Source organism: Neovison vison, chromosome 3 (genome assembly GCF_020171115.1).
Source record: "Neovison vison isolate M4711 chromosome 3, ASM_NN_V1, whole genome shotgun sequence".
Taxonomy (NCBI): Eukaryota; Metazoa; Chordata; class Mammalia; order Carnivora; family Mustelidae; genus Neogale; species Neogale vison.
In genome coordinates this window covers 70,814,236-70,821,742 of record NC_058093.1, presented here as the reverse complement: position 1 = coordinate 70,821,742, position 7,507 = coordinate 70,814,236, and the positions used below count along the sequence as shown (strand labels likewise).

Below are 7,507 nucleotides of genomic sequence, written 5' to 3'. Positions count from 1 at the left end.
ATCACACTTAACCTTTTTCCAGACTGCTGTCCCTGTACCTCAGGATACAAATGTGCACAAGGGAATGGTATTGGCAGAGACGGCTTCAAGTCACGGGTGAACAATCTCCTCAGCCTAGAACATCAGTACTCCAGAGCCCCCATTCCCACCCTTTCTGCTTTTATTCAAAGGGATAGACAGCCTTGGAATTTCAGCATATGATTACGTGGTTATTGCCCTGATCATACCTTGTTGTTGTTTTCAAACGCACATGTTCTAGTATCTGTGTCGTCCTGGTGAGTGTTAACTTTTCTTTAGGTCCTGGGGCTTTCAGAGCTGGTCCGAGCCTGGTAATAAGAGTTAGCTTTGGCAAAGGAGTAGAACCTTTTCTTTCTCCAAATGTTTGCTGCGATCCTGCTGTATCTGAGGGCGTGGGAGGCTGACAGATCCATCCCCACTAGAGGCAAGAACTACTCAAAGAACCCCGCCCGTTTTGTGGGGAGGAATGGCATCTCCCCGCGGGAAGGGCGGCCCCGTTGTCCCCACACAGTGGACGGGGGAGACAGACGCACGTGCACGTGGGCTTCTGGGGGTTCCACTCCATCTTGAAGTTCATTTTTTAAATGAATTTTAACTTTAAGGTGTCTCAAAGCTCGACCCCCTCTTGAGAAAAAGGGCGAGAGCGATGGGGAAAGGCTTTCCCTCGGGTGAGGGGAGGAGGCGCCCCAGCGGCGGCAAGCGGCCGAGGATACCGCGTCGGGGGAAGGGCCCTCGGGGGTACACACCGTCCAGATCCCGCTCGTCTGCAGACGCTCGTCCTGGACCCCACGGCCGCGTGCTTCACCGCGCAGGGGAGGGCACGGAGGAACCCACGAGCCCCGGCCTCCCCGCTCTGCACTCTCGCCACGCGGCTCTGGGGGACCCGAGGCGGCGGGGCGCAGAGCCTCGCAGGCGGACAGGCGGGGCGGGCGCGGCGCCGGGAGGAGAGGGCGAAGGGCCGGCGGCGGCCTCGCGGCGCGTCCACATGTGGCGGGGCCGCAGGGGCGGGGTGGGGGGGGGGACGGGGAGCCGAGGGGGAGGGTTTACATCTCCGCGAAGTTCCCGGATGGTCGCAGCCTCCCGGCGCTGAGCGCTTTTCCTGCCCGGCAGGCTCAGCCCTGCAGACCCGGGAGAAGTTTCCCAGAAAAAAATGCCCGGCGCGCCGCGGGGCCCTGGAGCCGCCCGGAGCTGCTGCGCGGTAAGGGACGCGCCGCCGCCGCCGCCTCGGAACGACCGGGGCCCCGGGCGCTCGGGGCGGTGCCCGGGGAGACCCCCGCGGCCGCCGGGGACGCCGGGGAGGGGCAGGGCTGGACGGCGGGGTGGGGAGCGCCGCGCGGCAGCGGGAGGGGGCGCCCGGGGACGTCGGGGCTGCGTCGGCGGCGGGCGGTGGGCTCGGGCGCGCGGCCTCGGGAGGGGCGGAGTGGGTAGGAAGGGGCTGCGGACTGCTGGGCTCCGGGCTCGGACGCCTCCCGCCTGGGCTCCGGCGACCCCGGGGCCGCCCGCGGGACCCGTTGCCGCCGTAGTTCCCCAGGCAGGGGCTGAGTGGGTATGTGCTGGAGCCGCAGCTACGCCCCCCCGGCTCGGGGTGCTTTTGGGCATCCTCGGGCCACTTCATGCCCAGGAGCGGCCTCGCCTTCTTCGCCGGAGGAATCGAACCCATCCCGCAACTAGGCTCCCGCCTGCAGACTGCGGCTGCTCTGTGGTCGGTGTAGACGTGCGCGTTAGATGTGGTCATTGACTTTACAGTCACTTCCAACCCCTGTCAGCGCTTCCCCCCAACCCTGGGGCCTTTCCCGAACTTTCCGGGCAGCCTCACTTCAGCCTCATTCCCACTACCTTTTTCTACTAACACATTTTTCTTTCCAAAAAAGAACTGTTGAAGAAAGTTGCAAGCGTAAAAGAGACCAGCTGACCCAGTCGAGGCGACCCAAATCTTCAACGGGTGCTTAGTTAGACTTTCAACTCTTGGAGAGTAACAAAGGGTGTGTCTGTGTCTCTAGTCTTCTGGTCCTGTGTTATCCCAGAGGAATATTCCCTCCTGGGCCCGGGCTCCTGGCCTTATCTCAGTTCTCCGGGAACCCTCTCAGGTTGTTAGCAGTGACTGGGTGGACTTAGTCCCTTTCTCTGAAAATTACGTGTCACTACTGTCCCCTGGATAGTTCCTGGACCCCACTCCCCGTCGCCGGCCCAGTATGGCCCCAGACTCCAGGCAGTGCAGCCGCGGAGCCCCGGGACACAGTCCCACCCTGGGTGGGTTTTCTTTTGCCAGTTTCCCCAGGCAATTTCAAAACAGTATTGCAGCTTCACTTTGAGTCATTGGCATATTTTTCCTCCTCGAAAATGCCTTTTCTTGTAACAGATAAAATAACTATAGGGACTACTGCCTTCCAGGGTTTTGTATCTTTACCTCTTTTCCTGCCTGTCATCCCCATAAGGCTGTTTCCACTCCCCCGCCATCCTGCCCCTCCATCTGTAGGAGCCCATTACCTGTTATGGAAGTGTGCAGACAAGACTCTGCAGGTGTTATTAATCATTTTAGTCCCATCATTGTCTTGAGACCTACTGAAACCTGCTATATCACTTTGGCTCCCTGGGAAGCACATGAACTCTTCTGGGTTTGTGGGGCACGTGGGTGGCAGACTCTTGGTATGGGATCAGGTCTTGATCTCACCATCCTGAGGTCCTGAGTCCTCTGAGGGGTCCAGCCCTCTGAGGGGTTCCACACTGGGCATGGAGCCCATTTATTTTTTATTTTATTTTATTTTTATTTATTTATTTTTAAAGATTTTATTTATTTATTTGACAGAGCTCACAAGTAGGCAAAGAGGCAGGCAGAGAGAAGGAAGCGGGCTCCCTGCTGAGCAGAGAGCCCCATGCGGGGCTCGATCCTAGAGCCCTGGGATTATGACCTGAGCCGAAGGCAGAGGCTTTAACCCACTGAGCCACCCAGGTGCCCCATGGAACCCATTTAAAAAACAAAATAATTGTTTTGGATTTGTGTGATGTAGAGCAAAGGGATTTGTAAGCAAGGTAAGATCAAATTCTGGGACATTTACAATGAGATTACTTTGAACTAGAGAGATTCATGCCTTCCTCCATTTGTTCGTTCACTTCTTTTAAGACAAGTAAGTCTCTAGCGGGCATTCAACCACTTTCTTATGGGATTAGGCATATCATAGAACTTGAGACTTGTTTAGCTCACCCAAGAAATGGGGTTGACAACATTTGCTTTTTGTGCATCACATGGTATGAGGATCAGATGGGGTGATGGAGTTCAAAACAGCAAAAAGCACAGCACAGGGCATCAGAGGGTTACCCAGACACCATGCAATGCGTAGCATCAGGATAAAAGACTGATAAAGAGCTGAAGGCCTGAGGGGGACAGTGGTGAATGAAGAGAAGTTTGTCTGCTCTTATCTTTCAGATTGACTGTCTCAGGGGCGCTGGCCAGGGCTGAACTTCCTTTTGTGGGAAGAGTTCATTCCTGAGTCTGGGTCACTGTCTGATATTTCAGGGTGTTCCTAACTATGGTTGTAATTTTAGAAAATAGATGGTTTCCGCAGAGTACACCAGGAGAACAAAACTAAAGAAAAGCACCTTTTATTTGTTGCTATAATGCATTTGTCTTTAAGTATCTCGTATTCAGGATTCTATCTCCCAAAGCCACGATCTTCCTGAAACCTGTGCTTCAATGAAGTCCACCAAATTCCATTATGATTTCCATACGGAGGTCTCTGCCAGTGTGGCCCAGCAGTCCACAATTAGGCCAAGTGTTGGAAGGTTGGTAGGCGTGGCCTTGAGAATAGCCAGGACCCACATCTGTGCAGCAGGTCTCCATTGGACTCCAGCCAGATACTCTTTTGGGATGGAGGGTTCTTGCTAGGGGTCACTGCTGTGCCTGTGCTGTGGCAGAGTGGGAGGCATTGCGAGAAAGAGATGGGAGTTTGCCTCCTGAAAGCTTACCTCCTGGTAGAGGTGGGACAGGTTTCAAACAGTGGAATGCAAGGCAGAATGTGGCAAAGAAGCTAAAAAAGATATAGATCAAATGCAAGGAATTTAGAGGAGAGTCAAATTACTTCCAGCTGGAGGGAGTCAGTCCTTCACTCATTTGTCCATTTAACAAATATTTATGAGGTGTGTACTAAGGGCCAGTCATAGGAGGAGAAATAGGCCCATTCCCCTGGTTCTTCCTTCACCGCCTCAGTGAGGAACAGTTCCTGTTCCGGCTCCCTGTCGCAAATGAATACTTTCTCCCTCAGCCTCATTGTATCACCCAGCCCAATATTTGGGTTCCTCACCCCGTAGGGATTACTGTCAGGTCAGAAGAATTCTGGCTCTTGAATACTTTGGAAGAGTTAAAAACTCTGGTCACACCAAAGCTGCCATATACCTTCAGTTAGTCGAGTAATGCTGATCTGTTTCTGTACACTTTGGCTAATACTGAGGTACACTGGTCCTTAATCATGGGTATGACTAGAAGCTTGTAAAGCCTTGATTCAGCAAATCTGTGTGAGCCCCAGAAATCTGTTATTTGAGACTGCCCCCCCCCCAGGTAAGACTGATGAGCTACCAGGTGCAGAGTCCCCTAAAGGTGAAAGCATGGGTCAGGGAGTTGGGCAGAGCTTGCTTCCTGTCCCATTTCTGTCTTTTGCAAGTTCTTTAACCTCTGTTTCTTGGTCTTTAAAATGAGAGTAACTGCCTCTTCCTACAGGCTTGTTGTGAGAGTCTGATGATGTCATGGGTGTGGGTGACTTAGCGGATTACCCAGGACAGTGCTGCTGCTTGGTATTTGTGGGCCGTTACTATTACTCTTAATTAGTGTTAGTTTGTACAAAATACTGTTGGTTTTCATCTTTTCAAATGGACACGCAAGAAAAGCCTACATTTAGGAACAGCCTTTAATAGAAATTAGCATAGGACGATCCCTCAAGTGGTCTGTCCTTGAGTGTTTCACCCCAGTCACCACATGTATCCTCTTAACAGCGGGAGAAGGAGGACTCTCACAGAGAAGCATCTCAGCAATTGGGGGCGACCAGCCTGTGATCTGCTTACACAATCAGGCCTACTCTGCGGAGGGTATCAGGGCACATAAAGGGTAGAAAGGCAAAGACAAGACATACTATACCTTCTGCCGTGGCCCCTTGGCACCAGTAAGTGGCATTTGTGACATCATGGGGGCCATCACCAATGTGGGGGTGGCCAGTGGATGAGACTGCCTGCCCAGGCCAGGCTGCTGTGGTCACAGGCGTAACACAGGTGTAAGAGCATTCGGTGGGGGTGCCCCTGCTTTTGTGTTTTCCTGTGGCACAGGATCAGGAAACTGGGAAGCATGCTCGGCGTTACAGTCTTTAGATCAATCGTATACTTGCTGAGAAGTCAAAAGCAGGCTTTGCTAATACTCAGTAAAAGAGAAACTTAACTAAAATAGACCGGAGACACAATTACCTACGATCTTCATCAGTTTAGAAACTTCAGGAAACATAGTTCATATTGTAAAAACATGTTGCTGTGGTGCTATAGAACATTTTTGCATTGCTTACTGTAGATATATTTTTTCTCTCCTGGCAAGGCATCTTTCCAGTATATCACAGTTTCTTCTTTTTAATTTTCTTTTACCTCTTAGTTTTATTAAGGGAATCAAATTCTTAAAAGCTTTCTATAATCTGGCTTTTAAAAAAATCTCTCCTTCCTTTCTTCCTCTCTACCTTCTTTCCATTCTCCCTTCCTTTTCCACTTGCTTTCTTTAATGTTACCATTTACTATGTGTCATTTAAGTGAATCATTCAGTAGCTACACAACCCTGTGAGGTAGGTTCTGCTTAGATATGTGGAACCGGAGGCTGAGAGAAGTTGTGTAACCTGCCCAAGGTCACACAGCTAGTGAGAGTGTGTATTCAGACCTGTGCCATTCTGATTCCAAACTGCACTTTTGACCCTTAACTTCAACTTCACTGACTAGATACTATGTTGCATGTGCTGGGTTCCAGCTTCACTATCCTATTCCATTCCCAGCTGTATGCTTTTGCATTGCCATTTCTTCTCCACACTGCCCCTTTTCTTCACCTAATGTTGAATCCCACAACGTGGCCACAAATACTTGCTAAGAATAAAAATAATCGACTTTGCGAGTGGTTAATAAAAGGTGACTAAAAGGTGCAGGATACCAACCTCCCTGTAAACTACCACAGATTTCTTTGTATTGGGGGAATAAATAGGTCTCTCAGATAAAAGGTGTCTGCAAGAGAAAGGAAATGGTTAATAAAATGGAAAATTTTGAGCCATCTAGTTTCCTGGGCCAGTGGAATCTATTACGACTTAAAAGTTTATTTATTTTCTATTTTCTTACATAGGCAATACATACGCCACTTAATATAGTTCTCTATAAGCTTACATTATTTAAATATATGTATTTTTTTCTTTCATGAGCAATACTTGATCACCTTAAGTATGTGTAATATGTACACCTTACCTCATTATAACAGCTAAACACAGTTGGTTACGTTTCTCCTATTCGTCTTCTACTTCCCACCCTCTGCTTAACATATTTAAGACTGTGTTACATGGATATTATTTGCATTTTCCTTGTTTTAACTTTTTGGTAATTCTTGGACATACTATATTCTTATTTTTAATATTTTATTTTTACAAATCTCTACACCCAATGTGGGGCTTGAACTCACAACTCTGAGATCAAGAATCGCACACTCTTCAGCCAAGCAACCCACTACTACTACATTCTTAACAGCTGCATAGCATTCTGCTGTAGTGAGATATATGTAACATGACTGGTGCATTATTGGTTGTCCATAGTCACCCATTAGAGTTTGTATTGCCAGTTCAATGACCATCAGCTCACCTGTTAGCTCTTGCTAATGATGCCCAAACAATCCACTGAGTCAAGTCAAAACAACCAGTCATTCACTGACAGAATAAATATAGTCATTTAGTTGGCATACACAGACCAAATGAGCAGTTGGTTGAATTTCTTGATTTTTGACCACTTGTATATCCCCAGACCACTTCTGAAACCTTCCATGCATTTTTCTGTAGACAAATGCAGGAGATTATATCTGTTGACTGAAGCCATTTAGGCCTGAGAAGGACCAAGAGAGAAATCTGGCCACATCTTAGAGTGATGCAGTGTTGAAATGTTGAACGTGTTACCAAGTAATATTTCAGGAAACCCTCCCATCCCCCAAGCAGAATAGATTTTTTAAATTAATTTATTTATTTTCAGAAAAACAGTATTCATTATTTTTTCACCACACCCAGTGCTCCATGCCATCCATGCCCTCTATAATACCCACCACCTGGTACCCCAACCTCCCACCACCCCCGCCACTTCAAACCCCTCAGATTGTTTTTCAGAGTCCATAGTCTCTCATGATTCACCTCCCCTTCCAATTTCCCCCAACTCCCTTCTCCTCTCTAACACCCCTTGTCCTCCATGATATTTGTTATGCTCCACAAATAAGTGAAACCATACGATA

General features: G+C 49.1%; 1 protein-coding gene across 1 annotated transcript in view; it reads left to right on the top strand.

Moving 5' to 3' along the window:
* The first annotated feature begins 1,075 nt into the window (after positions 1 to 1,075).
* Positions 1,076 to 7,507, top strand: part of WIPF1 (WAS/WASL interacting protein family member 1) — a 115,915-nt gene continuing 109,483 nt past the window's right edge. The window contains exon 1 of the mRNA XM_044242369.1: positions 1,076 to 1,216. The gene's annotated coding sequence lies outside the window, so the exon portion shown is untranslated. The remainder of the gene's footprint in view (positions 1,217 to 7,507) is intronic.